This window comes from Misgurnus anguillicaudatus, chromosome 24 (assembly GCF_027580225.2).
Source record: "Misgurnus anguillicaudatus chromosome 24, ASM2758022v2, whole genome shotgun sequence".
NCBI lineage: Eukaryota > Metazoa > Chordata > Actinopteri > Cypriniformes > Cobitidae > Misgurnus > Misgurnus anguillicaudatus.
Window position 1 is genome coordinate 48734655 of NC_073360.2, and position 17339 is coordinate 48751993.

At 41.2% G+C, this 17339-nt stretch overlaps 1 protein-coding gene across 1 annotated transcript in view; it reads left to right on the forward strand.

Moving 5' to 3' along the window:
• The window catches only part of LOC141361726 (protein NLRC3-like), a 261228-nt gene that overhangs the window by 22803 nt on the left and 221086 nt on the right, over positions 1-17339 (forward strand). The window lies entirely within an intron of this gene.

Here is a 17339-nt window from a genome sequence, read left to right on the forward strand (position 1 = left end):
TAGTCTACTTGTACTGTTAAGTTTTGACAACTTAAAATCAATAGTCTACCTTACTTGATGAATAAGTTTAGGCTACAAATAATATAAAGTTTTGCCAACTTAAAAGCAATACACTAACTTACTTAAAATTATGAGGCAATCAGTTTCCTCACTTTTTTAAGTAAACTCAACTTATTACATTTTACAGTGTGAGCCATTTGGGGACTGTAGGTAAAAGAAACCCCACATTTTAGACAAACAGGGGCACTAGTGAGCCACTTAAGAGATACACCTATGTCTGACCTTTTTGTCAACACTTAACAGCCGAAAACTCTGATGTGTGCAGAGATGTATAGTAACGAAGTAGAACTACTTCACTACTGTACTTAAGTACTAATAGGCAGTATCTGTACTCTACTGAAGTATTATTTTTTTCTCCTACTTCCACTTTTACTTCAGTACATATTTTCGATGAGTTTAATACTTTTACTCCAATACATTTTTTATGTGCTGCATAGTTACTCGTTACACTCAAATGTTACGAATCATTCCAAACCTACATTATCACTGCCGGAGCGGTGATACACATTAGAAACACACACAGATTGTGGTCTAAACCAATAGGAGATAGTGAAGAGCGGACCCCTCCCTCCCTCTCACTCACAAATATGAGCCGCAGTTGTGGACAAATGTGAAGTGAAGAGAGAACCAAAGTGCACGAGAGAGACCGATAGAGAGAGAGAATTCGCGAGAAAGGGCGAGTGTGCGCGAAAGAAGGAAACCTAAATACATTGAAACATCTTGTACCTTTACCTATTACCATTACATCGACTAATATTTTATTAATTCTGAATTCTCTATTGCCATATTAGTTAAATTAATCTGAACATTCCTGTCCTTGTACTCCTGCTACAGCCAAAGCAATTGTGAGTGTCCTTTAGCTTAAACATTTGAAATAATATAAACAATATTATATTCAAACTTTTGACTGTTTTCTTTAATAACCACATTACACAATACTTGTACTTTTATTTTCAGTACTTGAGTAGTATATTTTAAAATAAACTACTTGCAACACTTAAGTACAAAACATGTTTAATACTTCAGTACTTCCACTTAAGTGGTGTGCTCACTTTTTTGATAGAGCACTTGTACTTTTACTCAAGTCTGGGTCCCTAGTACTTTATACATCTCTGGATGTGTGTGCCAAATTTAAAGTTCAACTAAGCACGCCAAGAGCCTTAAACATGCCTGAAATTAAAGTAAAGTTTGACGCTTTGCCATGAGAACAGCGTTCGAGATGTCTAAAATTCCTTCGCAATTTATCATCTACAATGTCTCGGCATCATGTTGACCACTTCTGGTGTCAATCGCATGAATCCCATACGAGGAGTATTTAAAGGTTCACAGCATGTAACTGTCAGCCTTAAATATGTGTAAAAATGAAAGTAAAGTTTGATGCATTGCCATGGGAACAGCGTTTGAGATATCATAATCCCTTCGCAATTTATCATCTACAATGTCTCGGCATCATGTTGACCACTTCTCGTGTCAATCGCATGAAAATCCTAGAAGGAGTATTTAAAAGTTAACTGTATGAAAGGCTTAAATATGCCTTTAAAATGAAAGTAAAGTTTGACAGGTTGCCATGGGAACAGCGTTTGAGATATCAAAAATCCCATCATCTACAATGTCTCGGCATCATGTTGACCACTTCTCGTGTAAATCGCATGAAAATCCTAGAAGGAGTATTTAAAAGTTAACTATATGGAACTGAAAGGCTTAAATATGCCTTTAAAATGAAAGTAAAGTTTGACGCGTTGCCATGGGAACAGCGTTTGAGATATCAAAAATCCCTTCGCAATTTATCATCTACTTTTCTAAGTAACTAATTATTTTTGATATACAGTAACTGGTACAGTAATTCAGTTACTTTTAAAAGAAGTAACTAGTAACTGTTTTCAGTAACTTGCCCAACACTGGGTAAATATCAGTGGACTATTTCATGTTGTTACTGACCCATTTAGGTACTGTAGGTAAAAGAAACCCCACATTTTAGACAAACAGGGCGCTAGTGAGCCACGAAATAGACACGCCTTTATCTGACGTTTTTGTCAACACTTAACAGCTGACAACTCTGATGTGTGTGCCAAATATAAAGTTCAACTAAGCACGCCAAGAGCCTTAAACATGCCTGAAATAAAAGTAAAGTTTGCGGCATTGCCATGGGAACAGCGTTCGAGATATCAAAAATCCCTTCCCAATTTAGCGTCTACAATGTCTCAGCATCATGTTGACCACTTCTCGTGTCAATCGCATGAATCCCATACGAGGAGTATTTAAAGGTTCACAGCATGTAAGAGTCAGCCTTAAATATGCTGGAAAGTGAAAGCAAAGTTTGACGCGTTGCCATGGGAACAGCGTTTGAGATATCAAAAATCCCTTCGCAATTTATCATCTACAATGTCTCACCATTATGTTGACCACTTCTGAAGTCAATCACATTATTTCCTCAGGAGGAGTATTTAAAAGTTTACCGCATGCAGATGTAAGGTTTAAATATGCCTTAAAAACGAAAGTAAAGTTTGACAGGTTGCCATGGGAACAGCGTTTGAGATATAAAAAATCCCTTCGCAATTTATCATCTACAATGTCTCTGCATCATGTTGACCACTTTTGGTAACAATCGCATGAAAATCCTAGAAGGAGTATTTAAAAGAACATCGCATGGAACTGTGAAAAAAATCACCTTTGTGACTGACACACTTCCTGGCGCCTGGTGGTGGCGCTATACCTGGGAGTCACAATAGGCACATCGATGCGATCGGAATCTTTAGACGAACAAACTTCCCGCATGGCATCACAATAAGATATTTTTTGCATCAGATATTAGACACTTCCTGTTTCTCTGATTTCGCCACAACTTTGTCGCCTCGCCATGGCAGAACCGTTCGAGATATCAAAAATCCCTTCGCAATTTAGCAAGTCCAATGTCTCGACATCATGTTCACCACTTTTGGTGTCAATCGCATTCATCCTATAGGAGGAGTATTCAAAAGTGCACCGCATGCATTTTTTAAACAATCCAAAATGGTGGACTTCCTGTTGGGCGGAGCTAAAATGTTAGAGGGCGAAAGTTGTTCGGGTCGATGAGATCTATATGTGTACCAACTTTCGTAAATGTGCGTACATGTTTGCACGATCTGCGCACTACTGTTTGTTTTTGCATTACAGGGGGCGCTACAGAGCCCCCGTGCCACGCCCGTGTTCCAGCCTTTGTCTGTTCGCAATGACGGACGACTCTAACGTCTGTGCCAAATTTCAAGAGTTTTCGAGTATGTTAAGGCACCCAAAATGCCCAAAAGTGTTAAAAAAAATAAAAATAAAAATAAAAAAAATATATAGCTGCAAGCAGCAATGGCGGGCCCTCGCACGTTTATTTACCGCTACACGGTGCGTCCAAGAAAACGATGCACGGTGGGCAAGGGCAACAAGTGGGTAAAATATCAGTGGGATATTTTATGTTGTTTCTGAGCCATTTGGGGACTGTAGGTAAAAGAAACCCCACATTTTAGACAAACAGGGGCACTAGTGAGCCACTTAAGAGATACACCTATGTCTGACCTTTTTGTCAACACTTAACAGCCGAAAACTCTGATGTGTGCAGAGATGTATAGTAACGAAGTAGAACTACTTCACTACTGTACTTAAGTACTAATAGGCAGTATCTGTACTCTACTGAAGTATTATTTTTTTCTCCTACTTCCACTTTTACTTCAGTACATATTTTCGATGAGTTTAATACTTTTACTCCAATACATTTTTTATGTGCTGCATAGTTACTCGTTACACTCAAATGTTACGAATCATTCCAAACCTACATTATCACTGCCGGAGCGGTGATACACATTAGAAACACACACAGATTGTGGTCTAAACCAATAGGAGATAGTGAAGAGCGGACCCCTCCCTCCCTCTCACTCACAAATATGAGCCGCAGTTGTGGACAAATGTGAAGTGAAGAGAGAACCAAAGTGCACGAGAGAGACCGATAGAGAGAGAGAATTCGCGAGAAAGGGCGAGTGTGCGCGAAAGAAGGAAACCTAAATACATTGAAACATCTTGTACCTTTACCTATTACCATTACATCGACTAATATTTTATTAATTCTGAATTCTCTATTGCCATATTAGTTAAATTAATCTGAACATTCCTGTCCTTGTACTCCTGCTACAGCCAAAGCAATTGTGAGTGTCCTTTAGCTTAAACATTTGAAATAATATAAACAATATTATATTCAAACTTTTGACTGTTTTCTTTAATAACCACATTACACAATACTTGTACTTTTATTTTCAGTACTTGAGTAGTATATTTTAAAATAAACTACTTGCAACACTTAAGTACAAAACATGTTTAATACTTCAGTACTTCCACTTAAGTGGTGTGCTCACTTTTTTGATAGAGCACTTGTACTTTTACTCAAGTCTGGGTCCCTAGTACTTTATACATCTCTGGATGTGTGTGCCAAATTTAAAGTTCAACTAAGCACGCCAAGAGCCTTAAACATGCCTGAAATTAAAGTAAAGTTTGACGCTTTGCCATGAGAACAGCGTTCGAGATGTCTAAAATTCCTTCGCAATTTATCATCTACAATGTCTCGGCATCATGTTGACCACTTCTGGTGTCAATCGCATGAATCCCATACGAGGAGTATTTAAAGGTTCACAGCATGTAACTGTCAGCCTTAAATATGTGTAAAAATGAAAGTAAAGTTTGATGCATTGCCATGGGAACAGCGTTTGAGATATCATAATCCCTTCGCAATTTATCATCTACAATGTCTCGGCATCATGTTGACCACTTCTCGTGTCAATCGCATGAAAATCCTCGAAGTAGTATTTAAAAGTTAACTGTATGAAAGGCTTAAATATTCCTTTAAAATGAAAGTAAAGTTTGACAGGTTGCCATGGGAACAGCGTTTGAGATATCAAAAATCCCTTCGCAATTTATCATCTACAATGTCCCGGCATCATGTTGACCACTTCTCGTGTAAATCGCATGAAAATCCTAGAAGGAGTATTTAAAAGTTAACTATATGGAACTGAAAGGCTTAAATATGCCTTTAAAATGAAAGTAAAGTTTGACGCGTTGCCATGGGAACAGCGTTTGAGATATCAAAAATCCCTTCGCAATTTATCATCTACAATGTCTCGGCATCATGGTGACCACTTTTGGTGTCAATCGCATGAAAATCCTAGAAGGAGTATTTAAAAGAACATTGCATGGAACTTTCAAAAAAATCCAGCTTTGTGACTGACACACTTCCTGGCGCCTGGTGGTGGCGCTATACCCGAGACTCACAATAGGCACATCGATGCGATCGGAATCTTCAGACGAACAAACACCCCGCGTGTCATTACAATAAGACATTTTTTGCTTTAGATATTAGACACTTCCTGTTTCTCTGATTTCGCCACAACTTTGTCGGCTCGCCATGGCAGAACCGTTCGAGATATCAAAAATCCCTTCGCAATTTAGCAAGTCCAATGTCTTGACATCATGTTCACCACTTTTGGTGTCAATCGCATGCATCCTCTAGGAGGAGTATTCAAAAGTTCAACGCATGCATTTTTTAAACAATCCAAAATAGCTGACTTCCTGTTGGGCGGAGCTTAAATGTTAGAGGGCGAAAGTTGTTCGGGTCGATGAGATCTATATGCGTACCAACTCTCGTACATGTGCGTACATGTTTGCACGATCTGTGCATCAATGTTTTATTTTGCATTACAGGGGGCGCTACAGAGCCCCCGTGCCACGCCCGTGTTCCAGCCTTTGCCCGTTTGCAATGACGGACGACTCTGACGTCTGTGCCAAATTTCAAGAGTTTTCGAGTATGTTAAGGCACCCAAAATGCCCAAAAGTGTTAAAAAAAAAAAATAAATAAATAAATAAATAAATAAATTCGAGCAAAACCAATAGGGCTTCGCACCTTTCGGTGCAGGCCATTCTGGCCTGCTCCTCGGTGCTCGGGCCCTAATAAAAATAAAAATAATAATCCGAGCAAAAACAATAGGGCTTCGCACCTTTCGGTGCAGGCCATTCTGGCCTGCTCCTCGGTGCTCGGGCCCTAATAATAATCCGAGCAAAAACAATAGGGCTTCGCACCTTTCGGTGCAGGCCATTCTGGCCTGCTCCTCGGTGCTCGGGCCCTAAATATAGCTGCAAGCAGCGATGGCGGGCCCTCGCACGTTTTTTTACCGCTACACGGTGCCTCAGAGAAAACGATGCACGGTGGGCATGTGCATCAAGTGGGTAAATATCAGTGGACTATTTCATGTTGTTACTGACCCATTTAGGTACTGTAGGTAAAAGAAACCCCACATTTTAGACAAACGTGGGCGCTAGTGAGCCACTAAATAGACACGCCTTTATCTGACGTTTTTGTCAACACTTAACAGCCGACAACTCTGATGTGTGTGCCAAATTTAAAGTTAATCTACCCACGCCAAGAGCCTTATGCCAGAAATAAAAGTAAAGTTTGACGCGTTGCCATGGGAATAGCGTTCGAGATGTCAAAAATTCCTTCGCAATTTAGCGTCCACAATGTCTCAGCATCATGTTGACCACTTCTGGTGTCAATCGCATGGATCCTATACGAGGAGTATTTAAAGGTTCACAGCATGTAACTGTCAGTCTTAAATATGTGTAAAAATGAAAGTAAAGTTTGACACGTTGCCATGGCAACACAGTTTGAGATATCAAAAATCCCTTTGCAATTTAGCATCTACAATGTCTCGCCATTATGTTGACCACTTCTGGTGTCAATCACATTATTTCCCTAGAAGGAGTATTTAAAAGTTCACTGCATGCAACTGAAAGGCTTAAATATGCCTTTAAAATGAAAGTAAAGTTTGACGTATTGCCATGGGAACAGCGTTCGAGATATCAAAAATCCCTTCGCAATTTATCATCTACAATGTCTCGGCATTATGTTGACCACTTTTGGTGTCAATCGCATGGATATCCTAGAAGGAGTATTTAAAAGAACATCGCATGGAACTGTAAAAAAATCCACTTTTGTGAATGACATACTTCCTGGCGCCTGGTGGTGGCGCTATACCCATGAGTCACAATTGGCACATCAATGCGATCGGAATCTTCAGACGAACAAACACCATGCGTGTCTTCACAATACGACATTTTTTGCCTTAGATACAAGACACTTCCTGTTTCTCTGATTTCGCCATGACTTTGTCGCTTCGCCATGGCAGAACCGTTCGAGATATCAAAAATCCCTTCGCAATTTAGCAAGTCCAATGTCTCGACATCATGTTCACCACGTTTGGTGTCATTTGCATGAATCCTCTAGGAGGAGTATTTAAAAGTTCACTGCATGCATTTTTTAAACAATCCAAAATGGCCGACTTCCTGTTGGGCGGAGCTAAAATGTTAGAGGGTGAAAGTTGTTCAGGTCGATGAGATCTATATGCGTACCAACTTTCGTACATGTGCGTACATGTTTGCCTGATCTGTGCCCCAATGTTTGTTTTTGCATTACAGGGGGCGCTACAGAGCCCCCCTGCCACGCCCGTGTTTCAGCCTTTGCCCAGACCTGATGGCTGACGACTCTGACGTCTGTGCCAAATTTCAAGAATTTTTGAGTATGTTTAGGCACCCAAAGTGCCCAAAAATGTTAAAAAAAAAAATAATAATAATAATAATAAAAAATATAGCTGCAAGCAGCAATGGCGGGCCCTCGCACGTTTTTTTACCGCTAAACGGTGCGTCCGAGAAAACGATGCACGGTGGGCAAGGGCATCAAGTGGGTAAAATATCAGTGGGCTATTTAATGTTGTTTCTGAGCCATTTGGGGACTGTAGGTAAAAGAAACCCCACATTTTAGACAAACAGGGGCACTAGTGAGCCACTTAAGAGACACGCCTATGTCTGACCTTTTTGTCAACACTTAACAGCCGACAACTCTGATGTGTGTGCCAAATTTAAAGTTCAACTAAGCACGCCAAGAGCCTTAAACATGCCTGAAATTAAAGTAAAGTTTGACGCATTGCCATGGGAACAGCGTTCGAGATGTCAAAAATTCCTTCGCAATTTATCATCTACAATGTCTCGGCATCATCTTGACCACTTCTCGTGTCAATCGCATGAAAATCCTAGAAGGAGTATTTAAAAGTTAACTGTATGCAACTGAAAGGCTTAAATATGCCTTTAAAATGAAAGTAAAGTTTGACAGGTTGCCATGGGAACAGCGTTTGAGATATCAAAAATCCCTTCGCAATTTATCATCTACAATGTCTCGGCATCATCTTGACCACTTCTCGTGTCAATCGCATGAAAATCCTAGAAGGAGTATTTAAAAGTTAACTGTATGCAACTGAAAGGCTTAAATATGCCTTTAAAATGAAAGTAAAGTTTGACAGGTTGCCATGGGAACAGCGTTTGAGATATCAAAAATCCCTCCGCAATTTATCATCTACAATGTCTCAGCATCATGTTGACCACTTTTGGTGTCACTTGCATGAATATTCTAGAAGGAGTATTTAAAAGAACATCGCATGCAACTGTCAAAAAAATCCACCTTTGTGACTGTCACACTTCCTGGCGCCTGCTGGTGGCGCTATACCCGGGAGTCACAATAGGCACATCGATGCGATCGGAATCTTTAGATGAACAAACACCCCGCGTGTCATTACAATAAGACATTTTTTGCCTTAGATATTAGACACTTCCTGTTTCTCTGATTTCGCCATAAATTTGTCGGCTCGCCATGGCAGAACCGTTCGAGATATCAAAAATCCCTTCGCAATTTAGCAAGTCCAATGTCTCGACATCATGTTCACCACTTTTGGTGTCAATCGCATGATTCCTCTAGGAGGAGTATTTAAAAGTTCAACGCATGCATTTTTTAAACGATCCAAAATAGCTGACTTCCTGTTGGGCGGAGCTTAAATGTTAGAGGGCGAAAGTTGTTCGGGTCGATGAGATCTATATGCGTACCAACTCTCATACATGTGCGTACATTTTTGCCCGATCTGTGCCCCAATGTTTGTTTTTGCATTACAGGGGGCGCTACAGAGCTCCCTTGCCACGCCCGTGGTCCAGCCTTTGCCCGGACCTGATGGCCGACGACTCTGACGTCTGTGCCAAATTTCAAGACTTTTCGAGTATGTTTAGGCACCCAAAGTGCCCAAAAGTGTTAAAAAAAAATAATAATAATAAAAATAATAATAAAAAAAATAATAATCCGAGCAAAAACAATAGGGCTTCGCACCTTTCGGTGCAGGCCATTCTGGCCTGCTCCTCGGTGCTCGGGCCCTAATAATAAATTTCAGCAAAAACAATAGGGCTTCGCACCTTTCGGTGCAGGCCATTCTGGCCTGCTCCTCGGTGCTCGGGCCCTAATAAAAAAAATATAGCTGCAAGCAGCAATGGCGGGCCCTCGCACGTTTTTTTACCGCTACACGGTGCGTTTGAGAAAACGATGCACGGTGGGCAAGGGCATCAAGTGGGTAAAATATCAGTGGGCTATTTAATGTTGTTTCTGAGCCATTTGGGGACTGTAGGTAAAAGAAAACCCACATTTTAGACAAACAGGGGCACTAGTGAGCCACTTAAGAGACACGCCTTTATCTGACCTTTTTGTGCACACTTAACAGCCGAAAACTCTGATGTGTGTGCCAAATTTAAAGTTCAACTAAGCACGCCAAGAGCCTTAAACATGCCTGAAAATAAAGTAAAGTTTGACGTGTTGCCATGGGAACAGCGTTCGAGATATCAAAAATCCCTTCGCAATTTATCATCTACAATGTCTTTGCATTATGTTGACCACTTCTGGAGTCAATCGCATGAAAATCCTAGAAGGAGTATTTAAAAGTTAACTGTATGCAACTGAAAGGCTTAAACATGCTTTTAAAATGAAAGTAAAGTTTGATGCGTTGCCATGGGAATAGCGTTTGAGATATCAAAAATCCCTTCGCAATTTATCATCTACAATGTCTCGGCATCATGTTGACCACTTTTGGTGTCAATCGCATGAAAATGCTAGGAGTATTTAAAAGAACATTGCATGGAACTTTCAAAAAATCCAGCTTTGTGACTGACACACTTCCTGGCACCTGCCGGTGGCGCTATACCCGGGAGTCACAATAGGCACATCGATGCGATCGGAATCTTCAGATGAACAAACACCCCGCGTGTCATCACAATGAAACATTTTTTGCCTTAGATATTAGACACTTCCTTTTTCTCTGATTTCGCCACAACTTTGTTGGCTCGCCATGGCAGAACCATTCAAGATATCAAAAATCCCTTCGCAATTTAGCAAGTCCAATGTCTCGACATCATGTTCACCACTTTTGGTGTCAATCGCATGCATCCTCTAGGAAGAGTATTCAAAAGTTCAACGCATGCGTTTTTTAAACAATCCAAAATAGCTGACTTCCTGTTGGGCGGAGCTTAAATGTTAGAGGGCAAAAGTTGTTCGGGTCGATGAGATCTATATGCGTACCAACTTTCGTACATGTGCATAAATTTTTGCCCGATCTGTGCCCCAATGTTTGTTTTTGCATTACAGGGGGCGCTACAGAGCTCCCTTGCCACGCCCGTGGTCCAGCCTTTGCCCGGACCTGAAGGCCGACGACTCTGACGTCCGTGACAAATTTCAAGAGTTTTCGAGTATGTTAAGGCACCCAAAGTGGCCAAAAGTGTTAAAAAAAATAATAAAAAAATATATAGCTGCAAGCAGCAATGGCGGGCCCTCGCACGTTTATTTACCGCTACACGGTGCCTCCGAGAAAACGATGCACGGTGGGCAAGTGCATCAAGTGGGTAAATATCGGTGGACTATTTTATGATGTTACTGACCCTTTTGGGGACTGTAGGTAAAAGAAACCCAACATTTTAGACAAATGGGGGCGCTAGTGAGCCACTTAAGAGTCATGCCTATGTCTGACCTGTTTGTCCACATTTAACAGCCGAAAACTCTGATGTGTGTGCCAAATTTAAAGTTCAACTAAGCACGCCAAGAGCCTTAAACATGCCTGAAATTAAAGTAAAGTTTGACGCGTTGCCATGGGAACAGCGTTCGAGATGTCAAAAGTTCCTTCGCAATTTATCATCTACAATGTCTCGGCATCATGTTGACCACTTCTGGAGTCAAACACATTATTTCCTCAGGAGGAGTATTTAAACGTTTACCGCACGTGGATGTAAGGTTTAAATATGCCTTAAAAATGAAAGTGAAGTTTCACAGGTTGCCATGGGAACAGCGTTTGAGATATCAAGAATCCCTTCGCAATTTATCATCTACAATGTCTTGGCATCATGTTGAGCACTTCTCGTGTCAATCCCATGAAAATCCTAGGAGTAGTATTTAAAAGAACATTGCATGGAACTGTCAAAAAAATCCAGCTTTGTGACTGACACACTTCCTGGCGCCTGGTGGTGGCGCTATACCCGGGAGTCACAATAGGCACATCGATGCGATCGGAATCTTCAGACGAACAAAAAACCCGCGTGTCATCACAATAAGAAATTTTTTGCCTTAGATATTAGACACTTCCTATTTCTCTGAATTCGCCATAAATTTGTCGCCTCGCCATGGCAACACCGTTCGAGATATCAAAAATCCCTTCGCAATTTAGCAAGTCCAATGTCTCGACATCATGTTCACCACGTTTGGTGTCAATCGCATGCATCCTCTAGGAGGAGTATTTAAAAGTTCAACGCATGCATTTTTTAAACAATCCAAAATAGCCGACTTCCTGTTGGGCGGAGCTTAAATGTTAGAGGGCGAAAGTTGTTCGGGTCGATGAGATCTATATGCATACAAACTCTCATACATGTGCATAAATTTTTGCCCGATCTGTGCCCCAATGTTTGTTTTTGCATTACAGGGGGCGCTACAGAGCTCCCCTACCACGCCCGTGTTTCAGCCTTTGCATGAGCGTAGTGTTATGGGACGCTGACATGTGTGCCAAGTTTCAAGAGTTTTCGAGTATGTTAAGGCACCCAAATTAGCTCAAGTGTTGAAAAAAATAAAAAATATATAGCTGCAAGCAGTGATGGCGGGCCCTCGCACGTTATTTTCCCGCTATAATATGCCTCCGAGAAAACGATGCATGGTGGGCAAGTGGATCAAGTGGGTAAATATCAGTGGGCTATTTAATGTTGTTACTGACCCATTTAGAGACTGTAGGTAAAAAAAACACATTTTAGACAAACAGGGGCGCTAGTGAGCCACTTAATAGACACGCCTTTATCTGACCTTTTTGTTCACACTTAACAGCCAACAACTCTGATGTGTGTGCCAAGTTTTAGGTTAATCTAAGCACGCCAAGAGCCCTAAATATGCCTGAAATAAAAGTAAAATTTGACGCGTTGCCATGGGAACAACGTTTGAGGTATTAAAAATTCCTTCGCAATTTATCATCAACAATGTCTCAGCATCATGTTGACCAATTTTGGTGTCAATCTCATAAAAATCCTAGAAGGAGTATTTAAAAGAACATCGCATGGAACTGTCAAAAAATCCACCTTTGTGACTGACATACTTCCTGGCGCCTGGTGGTGGCGCTATACCCGGGAGTCACAATAGGCACATTGATGCGATCAGAATCTTCAGACGTACAAACACCCCGTGTGTCATCACAATAAGACATTTTTTACCTTAGATATCAGACACTTCTTGTTTCTCTGATTTCGCCATGAATTTGTCGCCTCGCCATGACAGAACCGTTCGAGATATCAAAAATCCCTTCGCAAATTAGCAAGAACAATGTCTCGCCATCATGTTCACCACGTTTGGTGTCAATCCCATGAATCCCCTAGAAGGAGTACAGTGTTTCCGCTATATACATTCAACCGTGGCGGCCCGCCATGCCTAAAACATCCCCGCCACGCCTGCGGTTGTGGATAGAAGGGATACAGCAAATGAAATCTCGCTGGATGACCACTGTTTTAATCTTATCCTTCAACCAAACCCAACTCTAAACACAAAATTTCCCATGATTGTAGGATGTATTTGTATCTCATTTAGCCAGAGCCGCTGTTTTCATCCTAATAATCCTACCTCCAAATCTAATTATTAACTTTTCGGCATTTGCTGTATCCCTTCTAGACAAAACCCACGGCGGCAGCTCGCAAAAAAGCTACATAAATGTCCGCTCTGCCAGACTGGCTGTCTTAGAAATAAATTCCTTTCTGGATTCGCGTTGTTAACTCATTTATAAATAAATCTCCTAAAGTATCATAATTTCTTCCATGGGTTTAGTTTAATGAAAAATAGATTTAAATCAACAGAGGATGATTAGGCTACGTCTCTGTTTTGAGAAATAATAATAAAATAAATAAGCCTATACGAAATATGTTACACTTAAATAATAATTAAATTGACAAAACGAATAAAAAAGTATTTGAGTTTCTGTTTTTTTTGTGACGCGCTGACCAAAGCAGCAGAAAGCACGTCATGTTTTTAATGATTTTAAGTAAGCACAAAGTTTTCTCCTTATTGTGAGTTTACACAAATAAAAATACATAATTTGAAGTTTCGAATATTGTTTTACTTTTATCTTTATGACTATAAATTTAGGGTAATTTAAGGTGCAAGGTCATCACGCATTTGATGTTCAACGCGGACGCAGCGCAGGGCTGCGAGAAAAGACATGATTAAACTTTCGATTTAACATATAACAAGTTTTTGGACATTCATTTGGAATCACTGTACTCAGTCATATTATCAACTTATCTGGTCATTAGTTATTCAGAATAAGCGCAGTAGCGCGCTGCTGACCGCTCAGCTGTCAATCAATCTTCTGTGCTTTAGATCGACACTCACAAAGTTTCACATTAAATGATATGATATTTGTCCAAAAACAAAAGGCTAAATACTGAATACTACTTATATGCGACTGCAAGACATTAATAGTCGAATCTGTTTGTAAGGAAACTTACATTATTCCCGTGGAAGAGAAGAACGTTGGTAATAGAAACTTGAGGCAGACGGTGAGACTGTTTTATCTGTTTTCAGACGAAACAGCAGGGTCGGGGTACCCGCGGGATTTGATCTAACGGGTGTAATAATATACTATTTGCGTGTCATTTGTGTTGTAGATGCAGGTCGGGACTCAATAGACAAGAGTAAAATGCGGGTCTAACATCCAAGACCAAAATTCGACTCGTTTTTAAATGGCCCCGTGCTTTGTGTTTAAGATCTGTCTGAAGACCGTTAAAGGTTTCTATTCAACTGCGCGATTTGCGGTGTGACCGGCTCGGGGTCTTTATGTCAAATGGTCCGGACCGGGTGTGAAATAAAATTGCTGCTGATGGATGTTCGGTCAATCACAGTGGTGCGGATTATCAAACAGGACTGTGCGTGAGTTTGCAACAGCTCTGTAACGCTAAACACGAGCACAACTTGCAATGCACACTACGTTACATTAAAACTACAATGAAATATCCGAACTACATTAAAACTACAATGAAATATCCGAACTACGTACGTAGCTATGTAACGTTTTTTAAGAAAATACATTTTAGATCAAACATAGAAAAGCAATATGCTATACATATGAGGAAAAGTAAATGACAGCATGAAAATGATAAAAAATACATGTTAGTTTACTGTAGCCTATATTCTACTTTAAAAAAAAAAGTACATTTATAATAATCATGGGCGCCCCCTGCCGCCACAGCTGAAAAAAATCCTAGAGGAAACACTGGAGTATATAAAAGTTCACCGTATGCATTTTTGAAACCATCCAAAATGGCCGACTTCCTGTTGGGCGGAGCTAATAGGTTTGATTGTGAAAGCTGTTCGGGTCGATGGGATCTATATACTTACCAACTCTCGTACATGTGCGTACATGTTTGCCCGATTTGTGCACCAATAGTTTTTTTGCATTATAGGGGGCGCTACAGAGCTCTACTGCCACGCCCGTGTTCCAGCGTTTGCCCGGTCCTAATGGCCGACGACTTTGAGGTCTGTGCCAAATTCCTGGTGTTTTCGAGCATGTTAAGGCACCCAAAGTGCATGCCAAGTGCTTAAATATGCCTGAAAATGAAAGTAAAATTTGACGTGTTGCTATGGGAGCAGCATTCGAGATATCAAAAATCTCTTCGCAATTTATCATCTACAATGCCTCAGCATCATGTTGACCACTTTTGGTGTCAATCGCATGAAAATCCTAGGGGGAGTATTTAAAAGTTCACCGCATGCAACTGTCAAAAAATCCACCTTTTGTGACTGCCACACTTCCTGGTGCCTGTTGGTGGCGCTATACCCGAAACTCACAATAGGCACATCGATGCGATCGGAATCCTTGGCCGAACATACACAATGCGTTTCATCCCAATAAGACATTTTTTGCTTTAGATATTAGACACTTCCTGTTTCTCTGAATTCGCCATAAATTTGTCGCCTTGCCATGGCAACACCGTTCGAGATATCAAAAATCCCTTCGCAATTTAGCAAGTCCAATGTCTCAGCATCATGTTCACCACGATTGGTGTCAATCGTATGAATTCCCTAGGAAAAGTATTTAAAAGTTCTTGACTGACACACTTCCTGGCGCCTGGTGGTGGCGCTATACCCGGGAGTCACAATAGGCACATCGATGCGATCGGAATCTTCAGAAGAACAAACACACCGCATTGCATCACAATAAGACTTTTTTTGCCTTAGATATTAGACACTTCCTGTTTTTCTGAATTCGCCATGACTTTGTCGCCTCGCCATGGCAGAACCGTTCGAGATATCAAAAATCCCTTCGCAATTTAGCAAGTCCAATGTCTTGACATCATGTTCACCACGTTTGGTGTCAATCCCATGAATCCCCTAGAAGGAGTATTTAAAAGTTCACTGCATGCATTTTTTAAACAATCCAAAATGGCTGACTTCCTGTTGGGCGGAGCTAAAATGTTAGAGGGCGAAAGTTGTTCGGATCGATGAGATCTATATGCGTACCAACTCTCGTACATGTGCGTACATGTTTGCACGATCTGTGCACCAATGTTTTTTCTTGCATTACAGGGGGCGCTACAGAGCCCCTGTGCCACGCCCGTGTTCCAGCCTTTGCCCGTTCGCAATGACGGACGACTCTGATGGCTGTGCCAAATTTCAAGAGTTTTCGAGTATGTTAAGGCACCCAAAATGCCCAAAAGTGTTAAAAAAAAAAAAAAAAATAATAATAAATTCGAGCAAAAACAATAGGGCTTCGCACCTTTCGGTGCAGGCCATTCTGGCCTGCTCCTCGGTGCTCGGGCCCTAAATATAGCTGCAAGCAGCAATGGCGGGCCCTCGCACGTTTTTTTACCGCTACACGGTGCGTCCGAGAAAACGATGCACGGTGGGCAATGGCATCAAGTGGGTAAAATATCAGTGGGCTATTTAATGTTGTTTCTGAGCCATTTGGGGACTGTAGGTAAAAGAAACCCCACATTTTAGACAAACAGGGGCACTAGTGAGCCACTTAAGAGACACGCCTTTATCTGACCTTTTTGTCAACACTTAACAGCCGAAAACTCTGATATGTGTGCCAAATTTAAAGTTCAACTAAGCACGCCAAGAGCCTTAAACATGCCTGAAATTAAAGTAAAGTTTGACACGTTGCCATGGGAACAGCGTTCGAGATATCAAAAATCCCTTCGCAATTTATCATCTACAATGTCTCAACATCATGTTGACCACTTTTGGTGTCAAACGCAGGAATATTCTAGAAGGAGTATTTAAAAGAACATCGCATGCAACTGTCAAAAAATCCACCTTTGTGACTGTCACACTTCCTGGCGCCTGGTGGTGGCGCTATACCCGGGAGTCACAATAGGCACATCGATGCGATCGGAATCTTCAGACAAACAAACACCCCGCGTGTCATCACAATAAGACATTTTTTGCCTTAGATATTAGACACTTCCTGTTTCTCTGATTTCGCCATGACTTTGTGGCTTCGCCATGGCAGAACCGTTCGAGATATCAAAAATCCCTTCGCAATGACAATGACTCGACATCATGATCACCACGTTTTGTGTCAATCCCATGTATTCCCCTAGGAGGAGTATTCAAAAGTTCACCCCATGCATTTTTTAAACAATCCAAAATGGCCGACTTCCTGTTGGGCGGAGCTAAAAGGTTAGAGTGCGAAAGTTGTTCAGGTCGATGAGATCTATATGTGTACCAACTTTCATGCATGTGCGAACATTTTTGCCCGATCTGTGCCCCCAATGTTTGTTTTTGCATTACAGGGGGCGCTACAGAGCCCCCATGCCACGCCCGTGTTCCAGCCTTTGCCCAGACCTGATGGCCGACGACTCTGACGTCTGTGTCAAATTTCAAGAGTTTTCGA